The sequence below is a fragment of the Apium graveolens genome, chromosome 2 (assembly GCF_009905375.1).
Source record: "Apium graveolens cultivar Ventura chromosome 2, ASM990537v1, whole genome shotgun sequence".
NCBI classification, from domain to species: Eukaryota; Viridiplantae; Streptophyta; class Magnoliopsida; order Apiales; family Apiaceae; genus Apium; species Apium graveolens.
This window is the reverse complement of record NC_133648.1, coordinates 16793281-16808780: the sequence shown is the minus strand read 5'-3', so window position 1 is coordinate 16808780 and position 15500 is coordinate 16793281. Positions and strand designations below refer to the sequence as shown.

The 15500-nt window shown below is 37.6% G+C and overlaps 1 non-coding gene across 1 annotated transcript; it reads right to left on the bottom strand.

Annotated features, from left to right (window-relative positions):
- Nucleotides 1–1002: 1002 nt before the first annotated feature.
- LOC141709457 (small nucleolar RNA R71) lies at nucleotides 1003–1109 on the bottom strand. The gene has a single exon (XR_012570032.1). It is a non-coding gene; the product is annotated as a small nucleolar RNA R71 (small nucleolar RNA).
- Between the last annotated feature and the right edge of the window lie 14391 nt (nucleotides 1110–15500).

Here is a 15500-nt window from a genome sequence, read left to right as displayed (position 1 = left end):
ATTCTTAAACCGTTATGTTGTCAAATTCTATAGACATATAGGGTCTCAATATAATTGGTGCCTATTCAGCTTCTATCTCTTTTGTGGATGTCTGGTATAATAGTACTTGTGCCATAAAAGTTGGCGTTTATCAGTTTCATGTTATCTGATTAGTGTCATCACCATCACATGCTAAGGTTAAGAACGAAAAGGCTATTTAATGAAGTAGTAATGAAGTTAGAATCCCATGTTTGTCATATACAATAATTCAACCTCAATTCTCTTAGTTAATGTTATTTAGTATAATCTCTTAGTTTAATCAAAACCCAATTTGTTATTTGTCTTAGCATTGAGCGATAACAATACATTGTTGCATAGGTGCATAAATTGAACTTAACCTAAACCAGTCTCTGTGGGAACGAGTCTGATTTATATCTTATACTACTTACAAACGCGTATACTTGCGTGAATATTAGCGCGTGTTTTCGCCCTAACAAGTTTTTGGCGCCGCTGCCGGGGACTCGGTGTTAATTTTTAGTTTATGTGCTTGTCATCAGTGGTCGTTAAAGTTCACTGACTCGGATTCTTTTACTTTCACCGTTTTATTTGTTTGTGTTTCAGGTACTCATTACAATGGGAGATCCAGCAGCACGAACGAAAGCCTTGATGGATTTTTCTCAACCCAAGATCAATGACATTCAATCTAGCATTGTCAGGCCAGCTATCACAGCTAATACCTTTGAGATCAAGTTTGGCATAATTCAATGGGTACAGAAGTCAGTCCAGTTTGGGGGTTTTCCAACGGAAGATCGCAATACACGCGTTAGGGATTTCATAGAGATCTGCGACACCTTCAGGTTCAATGGTGTTTCCGAATATGCTATTAAGATGAGACTTTTCCCATTGTCTCTGTGGGACAAGGCTAAGAGCTGGTTACACTCTCTACCAGCTGGTTCGATTGCTACTTGGGAAGATCTTGCTCAAAAGTTTCTCACTAAATTCTTCCATATGGCGAAGACAGCTGCATTCAGAAACACTATTACTCAATTTGCGCAACAAATGGGAGAATCTTTGTGTGAAGCTTGGGAGCACTACAAGGAGATGCTTAGGAAGTGTCCTCATCATGGAATTCCTAATTGGATGATCATCACTTGTTTTTATAATGGGTTGGGAGCACAATCCAGACCCATGCTCGATGCAGCATCAGGCGGAGCATTATGGGCAAAGAGCTATGAGGAAGCTTATGATCTAATTGAACTGATGACTGCTAATAAATATCAGTATCCAACCTAGAGATGTCCACAGGGCAAGGTAGCAAGAGTTCTTGAAGTGGATACAGCTATGGCTATCACTGCTCAACTAAAGGAGTTGTCTATGAAGATCGATTCTCTGGCTAACTTGGGTGTTAATCAGATAACCAGTGTTTGTGAGCTATGTGCAGGTTCGCATGTGACGGAGAAATGCGCTATATCTAGTGACTCAGCTCAGTTTGTGAGCAACTTTCAGAGATCGCAGCAACCAGTTCCAGACACGTATCATCCTGACAACTGGAATCATCCTAACTTCAGCCGGAGCAACAATCAGAATGCGATGCAACAGCCGTTCCAGCAGGTTTGAAATAAGCTATTCAACCCTCCTGGTTTTCAGCAACAAATTACACCAAAACAACAAACTCATGGTGCATGTCTATCTTCGAATGAAAAATCTGAATTGGAGGAGTTGCGGCTTATGTGCAAAAACCAGGCTCTTATATGCCAAAGCCATGTTGTTTCTATCAAGACTCTGGAGAACCAAATAGGGCAAATTGCTAATGCCTTATTGAATCGACCACCAGGAACGCTTCCTAGTGATACAGAGACAGATCCAGGGAAAAGGGAAGTTGAAGAACAGGTGAACGCCATCACCTTAAGGTCTGGAAAGGTCGCAAGCCCCCAAATTCAGCAAGACGAAGAGCCTAAAAAATCTCAAGTTTTAGAAAATGCAGTTGTGGATGAAGAAGAAGTGCAGAAGGAAGTAGAGGTGGAACCAAGGAAGACTACTGTGTAACACACTCCTCCTGAGGGTAATACAGGGGAGAAACAGATCTATCCTCCACCTCATTTTCCTTAGAGGCTGCAGAAGAAAAAGCTGGATAAGCAGTTTGAGAAGTTTTTGGTGGTGTTCAAGAAACTTCATATCAACATACCTTTCTCTGAAGTTCTTGAACAGATGCCTAGCTATGCGAGGTTTATGAAAGGTATTCTCTCTCGGAAAGTGAAGCTCGATGACTTAGAGACCGTTGCTCTAACGGAGGAATGCAGTGTTGTGCTGCAACAGAAGTTGCCTCTGAAGCTTAAAGATCCTGGAAGCTTCACTATTCCTTGCACCATCAGAAACTTGTCGTTCGACAAGTGTTTATGTGATTTAGGAGCTAGCATCAATCTGATGCCCTTATCTATCTTCAAGAAGCTTGGTCTGCCTGATTCGAAACTAACATACATGTCATTGCAACTAGCTGACCGTTCCATCGCTTATCCACGAGGTATAGTGGAGGATGTCTTGGTCAAGGTGGATAAACTCTTCTTCCCTGCTGACTTTGTAATTCTTGATTTTGAGGAAGACAGGAAGATTCCCATTATCTTGGGAAGACCATTCTTAGCTACTGGCCGAACTATGATCGATGTGCAAAAAAGAGAGCTTTCGATGAAGGTTCACGATCAAAAGGTCACTTTTAATGTGTTCAAGGAAATAAAGTTACCCACAGCTAAAGAGGAGTGCTTTAAAGTAGAGCAAATGTAGGTTTTGAATGCACCTCCGTGGAAGAGAAAGTTGGATTTGCAATCCGATTCTCTTGGGTTAGCAGAGTTAAAAAAAATTTCAGGAGCGTTTTGAACCATCTATTGAAGAAGCTCCCATACTTGAGCGCAACGGAATGCCAAATCACTAGAATTATTCATTCTTAGGTGCACCCCATGATAAGGGATTGGGATATATTTTTGATAATGTAGAGAGTGGCTGGACGGATATTCCAATGCCTACAGAGGGTTCTTCTCATGCGCCACAGATAGTTGATAGGTTTGGTCTTGGTGATGAGCAGTACAGTCGAGCAATTAGGCGTATGAAGGGCATGTACGACATTCACCGTCGTTTTGCTGCAGATTTGACACAGGCTTTGGGCACTATTTTCCTATACACTGGTGGCGAGGTTGATTGGCCACCTGATCCTCCACCCGAGGAGGGTGATCTTTCCGACGACTAGGTATGCCTGAAATTCTTATTATTACCTTCAATGAGGACATTGAAAATTTTAAGTTTGAGGGTGATAATGTAAGGATTAGTAGTGTGTGTTTCCAAATAGATTCATATAGATTCATATTGCATGTTTAGTTGTAGTTCATTCATATTTTTGCATGATTTATTCATTTAGGACATATTTGTTTATTTTTATGTGATTTCATATAGTTGCATTTGCATGCATATTTAGCATGATCCCTTAAGATGAACTATGATATTTGATAAGTTGATGTTGATTTGAGTGTGGTGATGACGAATAGAGGGATTTTTAAGTCCGAATGAATTGATTTGCATGCCAGAAATAAATATTTTCACAAAGTCTTATAGGGTTGCTTTTGATCTAGATCACGATCATACTTGTTTGTTGTTGAGATTTAATCACTTGGTTATATTTAGAATTTGTGATATTCTCGTAATGATGTAAAAATACTGATTTTTTTATCTGGAGAAAAACTTGGATTTCATTGCTAGTTGTTGTAAGGCTAGGCTTCAAATGGCTGGCAGTCGGCTCATATTTTTATGAGTAGTCTAGGGTTGAATGAGATGGAGCGAAACACACTCATTCAGAAATTATTGAAAAAAAAAGAAAAAGAAAAGAAAAAAGAGAAAAAAAAGAAAAAAAAAGGTATGTGTTTATGCATAATTTGAAGGAATTTACGGATGAGCGGAAGTGTGATATAATAATTATTCCGTAAAAATCATGTATCACACATATAGAAAAATGTATAAATCAAAAGGAGCGGAGGAATCGTAACCATACCTTAAAAATCGAAGCTTTATAAAATGGTTGCTCGCAGTTGCTTCTTAGTGTGTGAAGCACTCTACCGGTATCCGCCAAGAATAATCCTCTTCGATGAAGCTTTTATAAAACCAAGCTTTTATAAAAATGGAATTTTGGGAGAGAGAGAGAGGGGAAGAAGATGGAGGCTAGCTTCTTCTTAGGTTTTTCACAAAAACAAGTGTACCTTTAGAATGAGCCATCTCATTCTATTTATAAGGCTCTCCTAGGGTTTTTATAATATATCTATATATATATATTAGCCCCACATTTTATCTTTATAAAATGCTTTAAGGATAATTAAAACTATTTTAATCATTATTTCTTTTTCTAAACTATTTAGAAAATAATTCTCTCTCTCATTATTTCATCAAAGAAAATATTCTTTTATGGTGTGACCCTGTAGGTTCAATATTATTCCGGTAGTAGAAATAAATAATAATAAACTTTTATTAATTATTTACATGAATACTAAAATTCACTAAATATAATTAACTGATTAATTATATTTATTCTACATCGTGAGTGATGCTTCTCAACATATCGCGACTATCCGGATATTATGAATTCACTGCTTAGAATACCAAGAACATGTCAGTGACTAGTTACCGTACAATGAATTCCTTCTACCCTTACAATATCCTGATCAAATACAAGGCATGGATCTCGTGTCAGGCCTATCAAATTTAATCATATGATTTCTTATTCATAATGCAAAGCTCATATTAATGCAAATTAGAAACTCCTTTCTAATTTCATACACTCTGGCCAGAGATTCCAGAACTCGCATACTAAGAATAACATAGGATATTCTCTTCCTATACTGGAAGGGGTAAATCCTCTATTGACGTTAACTATCTCTATACACAAATCCCTATGCCCAGAATAGACCTAATGGATGTCCTTGAGACTAAGGACTAAACCAAAGCACAGTTCATTATATACAAGATAACTTTAACGATCTCAAGTCTAAGGACACTTGTACAACTATCACTCAGTGAATAACTATTGACACGTGAGTAATCTCCATTAGTTGTTCAACTTATCGAGTCATATTCAGTGAACTTATTCCCTAATAAGCACCTACATACTAGCTATAGTGTCACCACACAAATGCCTATGAGAACAGACATCCTCCTGAAGGGAGCAAGCATAGTATATACCAATCTTTGCGGATCCACTAACATCCGATTAGTTATCCTATGATCAGGAACTGTTTAAGTCTATAGTTATCATCTTCTAGATCTCACTATTACAATCTCATTATAATTCTAGAAGCTTTACTCTAAACTATGTAGCATCTTATTTAAAACACTTAAAATAGATAAAGCCCATAATAAAACCAAAACAAGTCTTTTATTAATTTCAATGAAATCAAATAGGAATACAAGAAAGTTCTTCCTAACTCATCATACATGATTGGATTTAGGACAAACACTTTCAATCTCCCACTTGAACTAAAGCCAATCACCCTGGTATCTAATACCCATCTTCTTTTTATGACGATCAAAGTGAATCTGAGACAATGACTTTGTGAGTGGGTCTGCTACGTTGTTATGTGTGTCAACTCTCTCAATCTTGACATCTCCTCTTTCAATGATTTCTCTAATCAAATGAAAGCGTTGCAAAACATGTTTGGAATTTTTATGAGACCTAGGTTCTTTGACTTGTGCTATTGATGCGTTGTTATCACAATACAACACAATAGGCTCCTCAACGCTAGGAACAACTCCCAACTCAGAAACAAATTTCCTCATCCAAACGGCTTCTTTTGCAGCCTCACTTGCAGCTATATATTCTGCTTCCGCTGTGGAGTCAGTGGTTGTAGATTGTTTGGAACTCTTCCAACTAATCGCACCACCATTCAGAGTAAACACGCACCCTGACATGGATTTGCTATCATCACTTTCTGATTGAAAACTAGAGTCAGTATAACAATCTATTTTCAACTCATATCCACCACCAAAAATAAGAAAAATATCCTTAGTCCTTCGCAAGTACTTAAGGGTGTTCTTCACTGCTTTCCACTGGTCTTCACCTGGATCGGACTGATATCTGCTCGTTACACTAATTGAATAAGCAACATTAGGCCTAGTACATAACATCGCGTACATGATAGATCCTATTGCTGAAGCATAAGGAATCTTACTCATACGCTCTCTTTCCTCAGGTGTCTTAGGAGACATCTTTTCGGAAAGGGATACTCCATGGCTCATCAATATGAGACCTCTTTTGAAGTTTTCCATGCTAAACCTTTTAAGCACTTTCTGGATGTATGTACCCTGGGTAAGACCTATCATTCTTCTAGATCTATCTCTATAGATCTTCATACCGAGAATGTATGATGCTTCTCCCAAGTCCTTCATAGTGAAGTTCTTTGATAGCCACACTTTGACTGATTGCAGCATCGGTATATCATTTCCTATAAGAAGTATGTCATCCATATACAATACAAGAAATGTTACCGCGCTCTCACTAACCTTCTTGTAGACACATGGTTCATCTATGTTTTTGATAAAACCAAACTCTTTGATTGTCTCATCAAAACGGATGTTCCATCTACGAGAAGCTTGCTTTAAACCATATATGGTTCGTAGCAGCTTACACACTAGGTGTTCATTTCCCTTGGAAATAAAACCCTCTGGCTGTGTCATATACACTTCCTCTTCAAGTTTCCCATTGAGGAAGGCCGTTTTCACGTCCATTTGCCAGATCTCATAGTCATAGTAAGCATCAATCGCAAGCAAAATCCGAATTGATTTTAACAGGGCTACAGGCGAAAAAGTTTAATCAAAGTCAATCCCTTGCCTTTGTCTAAATCCTTTTACCACGAGCCTGACCTTATAGGTCTCCACCTGGCCATCTGCTCCAATCTTTCTTTTGTATACCCATTTGCACTCAATAGGCTTCACACTTTGGGGGCTTCAACCAAAGTCCATACTTGGTTGGTATACATAGATTCCATTTCAGATTTCATGGCACTTTTCCATTTCTCTGAGTCAACACTACTCATAGCCTCATTATAAGTCATAGAGTCGTCACCATCAATGATTGACAACTCATTGTCATTCTCAATGACAAGGCCATAATACCTCTCAGGTTGGCGAGACACTCTCCCTGACCTATGAATGGGCTTTTCCACAGAAGGTTGTTCAGTCTGAACAGGTGTTTCCACTTGAACCGTAGTAGTTTTTGCTTCTTGAACTTCATCAAGTTCAATTTTGCTCCCACTGTTTCCTTCAAGGATAAACTGCTTTTCCAATAAGGTAGCATGTCTGGAAACAAACACCCTATGATCGGTGTAAAAGTAATACCCTAAAGTCTCTTTAGGAATATTCCACAAAACTACATTTTACGGATCGAGATTCCAGCTTATCAGGGTCAACTTTCTTGACATAAGCTGGACATCCCCAAATCTTAACGTGTTTAAGACTCGGTTTCCTTTCTTTCCATATCTCATATGAAGTTTGAGGAACAGATTTGGAAGGCACCTTATTCAGTAAATATGCTGAGGTTTCCAATGCATAACCCCACAGGAATACTGGAAGATCCGCATAGCTCATCATGGACCGAACCATGTCTAACAAAGTTTGATTTCTCCTTTCAAATACCCCATTCAACTGTGGAGTATATGGAGGAGTCCACTGGGAGACTATACCATTTTCTTTGAGATAATCTAGAAACTCTCCATTCAGGTATTCACCACCTCGATCTGATCGAAGAGTTTTAATACTATGTTTGGTTTGTTTCTACACTTCATTCTTATATTCTTTGAACTTTTCAAAGGCTTCAGACTTGTGTTTCATCAAATACACATATCTGAATCTAGATCGATCATCTATGAAAGTAATGAAGTATGAAAATCCACCCATGGCTTGCGTAGACATTGGTCCACATACATCTGTGTGTACCAATCCTAGCAAATCTGCAGCCCTCTCTCCATGTCCACTAAATGGAGATTTGGTCATTTTTCCCAATAGACAAGACTCGCATGTAGGATATGATTCAAAATCAAAGGGGTCAAGTAACCCTTCCTTATGCAATGTCCGCAGTCTATTTTCACTAATATGACCAAGTCTGTAGTGCCACAAAAAAGTGAGACTTTCATCATCTCTTTTTCTTTTATTAGTATGTTCAATTTGTAGTAAATTATGCTCTACGTCACATACATACAGGCCATTATTTAAAATACCACTTCCATAAAGAACGTTATCTCTAAGAATTGAACATTTATTATTCTGAATAACAAATGAAAATCCAACCAAGTCTAACATGGTAATAGAAATAATATTCCTAACAATCGAGGGAACAAAATAACAATTATTTAAAATAATAGTCTTGCCCGTAGGCATATGTAAATGAAATGATCCTACAACTTCAGCAGCAACTCTTGCTCCATTTCCCATTCGTAAAATCACCTCTTCTTCCTCAAGAGTCCTACTTCTCCTTAGTCCCTGCAACGAATTGCAAATGTGAGAACCACAGGCGGTATTTAATACCCAAGTAGAAATTTAATTTAATGACATATTCACTTCAATCATGAACATACCTGAAACAGAAGTGGTAGTCTCACTACCCTTCTTCTTCTTCAATTCTGCAAGGTAAACCTTGCAGTTCCTTTTCCAGTGCCCCACCTTGTTACAGTGAAAGCAAACAGCTTTGCTCTTGGGGTCTTCAGCTTTTGGTGGAACCGGCTTTTTCTCACCTACTTTCTTCTTCTTGGAAGGGTTCTTCTTCCTTTTCTTAGGATTGGAACCTTCACCAATTAGAAGAACAGAGCTCTTCTTAGAGGGAAAATTCGATTCCGCAGTCTTCAACATGTTGTGGAGTTCAGCCAGGCTGACATCCAGCTTATTCATGTGAAAGTTCACAAATAAGCATCTTTGTTATGTGTTCAAAAATAGTGTGAATCCTTTTATAACTCTAGTAGAAATGAGGTATTGTGAGTCATAATGCGTTTATTGTCTATTCTGTTTATAAACTTTTGATTGTTTCGATGATAGATAAGTTATGGTTATTGATCTAGTATCGAGAGATATCTGTTAAGCATTCCACACACGCACGTTTCTGGTTTGTGAGTTGGTTTGTGGGGTTTATTCGAACTCTGTTTTAAGTCATTGCATTCCTAGAGGCATTGGCTTATTCATTTGGTTATGGTTATTCTGAGGGGATCGATTGCATTATCATTTAGTTACATTCACGTAGTTACATTCATGCATTAGGTTTATTTTGTAGTTTTGAGTTTGTTTATGCTTGAGGACAATCATCGATTCAAGGTTGGGGGTGTGATAAGTGGATTTTATATCCACTTGGAACGCTTCATTACAAGCTTAAATTGGTGTTTTGGACTCAAGTTGTTGGTATTTTGATGTTTTTTTGTGTTATTGCATTTCAGGTATCAAATGTATGAACAAATGAGCTTTTAAAGGTAATATGATGAAAAGTGATCAGATTTGGAAGCCAAGGCCATTGTCAAGTTGTAGAGAATCTCGTTAGCTTCGCGTGGGCAGTTGAATCGCCTAATTTTGACGAGTAGAACTCAAGTTATGTCCAGAACAAGATTCATCAGAATTTTTCCAGACAGGCTGCAGGCGCCCGCCTGGGATGTGGGGCGGCCGCTTGGGAGCTGAGGCGCCCGCCTGGAGAGCTGAGGCGGCCGCCTGAGGCGCGGCTGATCGCTGATTTCGCTGAAAAAGCCTTTTTTTAGTGGAATTTGACGATTTTAAGGGTCCAGGTCCACTAGGGGCGTATATATACTTAAAAAAAGGGTTTTCATCATCCGGGAAGATTGGGATATCAAGGAGAAGACCTAGAAGCACAAAACAACTCCGAAAAAGAAGATCTTGTTTTCAACTTGTGATTCTTTAAATTAATTGTAACTTTGGATGCTCGTTTTCGTTCCTGTTGAACCTATATCTCGTTTATTTGTACTTTGATTATTATTCAGTTTATTAAGACCTTGTTTATACCATGCTTTCATTGGAACCCATGGTGACGATGCGTTCGATTATGAGATAATCGTTGTCATGGGATTCTAGCGGATTTACTTATGGATTTCTATAGTTAATTTGTTTCGATATCTTGGTGTGTGGTGATTGATTGATATCCTAGTATTGGTTGTGCTTATTCGTCTTATGTGCGTAGCTAACATATAAGATAGTGTGTTAATCTCTATTGAAGCAAAAGTGAATATAGAGGTTTAGAACTTTCCATGCTAGCATAGGTTCATGTATTGTATGCAAGATTAGTGGGTAACTCTAACCGTTTTACTTGCCCTATGTAATCAAGATAGATAACTTATGTTTAAACCGTTATGTTGTCAAATTCTATAGACATATAGGGTCTCAATATAATTGGTGCCTATTCAGCTTCTATCTCTTTTGTGGATGTCTGGTAGAATAGTACTCGTGCAACGAAAGTTGGCGTTTATCAATTTCGCGTTATCTGATTAGTGTCATCACCATCACATGCTAAGGTTAAGAACGAAAAGGCTATTGAATGAAGTAGTAATGAAGTTAGAATCCCATGTTTGTCATATATAGTAATTTAACCTCAATTCTCTTAGTTAATGTTATTTAGTATAATCTCTTAGTTTAATTAAAACCCAATTTGTTATTTTTCTTAGCATTGAGCGATAACCATACATTGTTGCATAGGTGCATAAATTGAACTTAACCTAAACCAGTCTCTGTGGGAACGAATCTGATTTATATCTTATACTACTTGCGAACGCGTATACTTGCATGAATATTAACGCGTGTTTTTGCCCTAACAATTGTCAATAACGTCAATCATGATTCCGGAGAATAAAGGAACCGTTTTAAATTCAAAGGACGCGCCCTGTTAGAAAAAATAAGTTTATACAAATTTTCTAACAGATGATGAAGGGAGACAAGAAATTCTAATCCCATTTTCAAAAGCATATGGAATTTGGGGGTAGTTGTTATGCCCAAAATTTGGTATAAACATTGTTCGGGTCAAAAGCGAGTCAATTGGATAAAATTAGGGCATTACTGTTAAGATCAAGGAAAGATAAGGTAAGCCCACTTTTACCAGGGATATAAGGCGCGCCCTCTATAAGGAATGGATTGGGAATGCCCTGACGCCTTGAGGTGCGCCCTCAAGGATTGTACAACTAAATGGCTTGGACCAAGAGAGCGCGTCCAATGCATGCAGGGCGCGCCCTCTGTTGGGATAGCCTTGACACATGAAAGTGTTAGGGTGCGCCTACATTAAGTAAGAAGGCCTAGAAGTAGATTTTAAAATGTTACTTGGACGAGTGCTTTGGATGTTTCAAGGAGGAAGAAGACTATGATTACTAACATATTTGTTGCAGGTACACTATTGAAGAACTCCTTTCTGTAATGCAACCACATAAAGACGGTATCCATGGTCAGAGACCTTCAGGGGTATGCCTAGATGAAAGGCCTCCTCCTGTAGTCAATGAGTATCCTCATTGAGGTTGCGGGGTAAATTCTGGTGTGTGCTTTGGGAGCTCTGTCTCTGTAGTCAACGGGTGTCCTCGTTGGGAGACTTTGGAGTATCTTGCACTTTGCACCCAAAAGTTTTGGATCACTTGTCCTGAAATCTGGTAGGGGCTCCTTATCCGGGGGACAAGGATGCATCCAATATTTGGGGTGAACCACGGCTATACCTGAGTCCATGGACTAGAGAAACAGCTGTTAGTGGAAGGTTATCCTTGGCCAGGGAGATGCCTTATCCGCGAAGACTTGAAGCCGTGGACGAGCCTTGGGCCTTTGTGGTTAAGCCTCATCGGCGGACATTCCTAAAGCTCGTAGAAGAAGATTTTTACTAGGTTTCCTACTGTGTCTCGGGACAAGAGATCTAAGCCTATTAGGTTTCTTGTTCCCCAAAAGCTACGTTGGCTTGATTACCTATAAATAGGGATATGTAGGCAAATTGCAAGGGGTCAGAAATTGAGAGCGCAAAGGAATCACCACTAACCCTAAGTAATCTCAGCCACCAATAATCACAACCACCAAACAATGTTCACGCTTTCTGACGAAGAACCACCGTCACAGATCTTATTTACGGCTACGAACCTCGAATTTTGTTGCTACCAGATTCCTCTGTCAACACTTATCATGAAAATAAATTAAATCGGTATTGATACATACAATCAAAAAATATTCAATATGATCCAAACATCTTTACTAATGTAATAATGTTTAATACATTAAAATAACTCTTACCAAGAAAAGTAAAAATGCAATAAGGCCCAGGTTTAGGTAACGTTACTCTATGTTTTCTTGTCATCGAGATACAATAACCAAGGAGAAAGTCCTTCCCAGAGCAACACCTCAGATTTACCTCAGATGTGTAACTTAAGTGCTTTAGCAGCAGCTATAAGATCTACGTGGAAAAGAGAAACATGCATATACTGTAGATATACATCAGAAGATAAATTATTAATACTTTAGACGAGTGATACTATTAGACGACATAACATATTAAAATAGTGGAAAGAACAAAGATTGTTCTATAAGTCTGACCTTTACCGTGCATTTCATAAGAGCAAAGATAATATTTTTACCATCCAAATTAATAGCAACTAATATCATTATCCATATTCAAGTTTTTCACATTGAAAACTATCATCACTATGCTAAAAAATGTACTCCACTCAAATTTGGGAAGGGATTGTAGTCAAACTTACATGCAAAACACATCAAACTAAAAAATTAATCAAATGAAAAGCGAAGAGACTGAGGTGCAGGCCGTACATAAAACAATCTAGATACATGAGCATTGTAACGACATAGTGAAGAGATCAATACTTATATGAATCTAAAAATTGGGTTATTATAGTAATTTTATCTTGGAATGAAATGTTTCCTTCATATGACATGTTGCGGTATTATATAAATAATAGATAGATAATAGATTATTATGGCGGTGTATGGTAAAAATTAAAATTGAACACTTTTTTACGTATATTTTTAATTTGATAAGTATAGAATTGTCACTTATTATATGGATCTTTAACCTCTTATACCTATATTTTATTTCTATCACAGCTAATAATGACAAAGCGATGCATATAGTAAAGAGACTAAGAACACGAAGCAAATTGAAGAAGTTTTATCTAACAGTGATGGTTGTAATTCTGATTTTTGTCTTGGTCCGTAAGGATCAGTTTTTATTTTTGGTGTGATGAGTGTCCTCTGTGTTTGTATTGGTTTCTTTATATATGGGTATTTTTGTGTCTTGTCCCTCTTATTTGAATTCTCCTCCTTTGTGTTTATTCTCCCCCTTTTTCTGGAGGAGCTGCCATCTCCTCGGGCTCGGTTGTCACCTTTCAAAACTATGTAATAATAGCTTGGATGACTCAAAAATAAAGAAGTGAGTTGGCAAGCTTAGCAGAATTTCAGTGATGATCAATTGTTTTCTTCTTTGACACGTGTCCAACAACTTTCTACCTTAATGCTGAAGACTTAAATGCTGAAGGTGAAGCTTGTAGGTATGGCATGTTTGCCATCAGATGAAGTCTCTGAGAAGGGAGTTGTATGGCCATAGGCCAAAGATTTCGTCGGTCATCAAACACCTTTGACACGACTGCTGATTTTGACTTTGCATTCCATATATTTGATTCGACAAAAACCCCTCCTAAAATAAAGGCATAATCTTGATAACTCTTATACTCGATCTGGTCTTTTCGACGCCATATCGAGACTCGTCTTGCGGTTTAACTATCTTTAAGTGTCTACAAAACAGGTTTAAGCCCCGCAATAACACCGGAGGGGTGTTTAAGCCCCGCAATACCTTCGGAATGAGAGTCAGAACACGCTTTTGGATGATAAAGACATATAATGAAAGGAGGTTGTGTATGTGTGTAAAAGTGTATATGAAAGAGTCACCCTTAAACCTCTTTTTCTTGAATTATTTGTAGTCCAAGGGTTAGGATTTAGGGGTTGGTATCTTCAATCGGGACCGCTCGTTGCCAGGAACGGAGGATATCTGGCGCTCGTGGATACTTTACATGTGTCCATGTAAGGATTATGCAAGAGTATGTCATGAGTCTTCATGCACGTGTCTTGATTGGCCTATCATTGACCATCAATAACTGTCATTGTTATGTGGGGACCTTAGTCATGAATTATGCTCCATACATGTCCCGTCATATTGGGATTTCTTGCTTGTGGGTCGTAGGATTGGGCTGCTCCTGAACCAGGACTGAATTGTAACGTGACTGAATCTTAGTTGGACAGGTTCATTTGACGGGACTGGATTATTTATATCCTATCACATTTTACAAATTCACATCCCATTATTTGCATGATGACTTAGAAATAGATTTTGAAGAAGTGAAAAGGGCCGAATCGGAGGATCAACTTCTCCAACCTGCCAGAACTGTCTCTACTGCTTCTGGGCCTATTCGTGCAGATAGACAACCAAATACATCCGGCTTCTGAGAATAACAAATTTGAGGAAGATTAACTTGAACAAATTCTGACTTTTGTTTATTTAAATTATCTTAGCTTATATATAAGATTTCCCACTCCGAAATTGTTCCTTCTCAACTTTTTCGTATTCATTTTATAATAATTGCAAATGAATAGAGTCGTTCGTGAACAAAACTCGGAATCGGCTCGTTTAAGTGAACTCGGCTCAACTCATTTTCTTAAAGAAGCCGAGCTTGAACATGAAAATGAGTTCGGATAATTAAAGGAGCCGAGTTGAGTTTTTTGTATGTTCGGCTCGAACTCGGCTCCCTTGCTCGGCTTGGCTCGAACTCGGTAAGTCGACTCGACTTGGATAAAGTTTATATATATCACAAATAACAAATTTTACTAATCATTTAAATATTTTTATAAGTTTATTTTTTATCATTTATTACTTATTTAATTATTTTAGAATTTTTATTTATTTTTCTAAATTTAACAATTAATTTTTTCATAAGGAAACTATCAAACATTCTTATCACGATATATTCATCTCCAATTCTTTATATTTTCATAAACACAATTAAATAACTTGTAATTTACATAAACCAAATTCAAGTAAAACATTGAAACATAATAAAATTTTGACATCGACGACTTAAAAAATAAAATACGATTTCTAAAGTCACAAATGTCTCAATAAATTAAAATTAAATTAAATTTATTCCTAAAACTCGTCTTGAAAAATAAAATGATATGGATTAAGAAACAAGTGTAGAGTGTGAGAATTCGTATATATTATTATAAGATAAGAATAGTATTTGATCTCGATACAACTTGTAAAATTATAAATTATACTTTAAGGTTGGTCGATTGAAAAATGTATGTGAAGTATTAATGGACAACTCGACTCGGCTCGGTTGTTCGTGAACAAACTCATGTTCGACTCAGGCTCGCCTCGTTTATAAACGAGTCAAGGTTGAACATCACTTTTGTCTCGGTTATTGAACTCGGCTTGATTTGGCTCGTTTTAAAAAAATAAGTCCGGTTCACCTCTGTTCATGTTC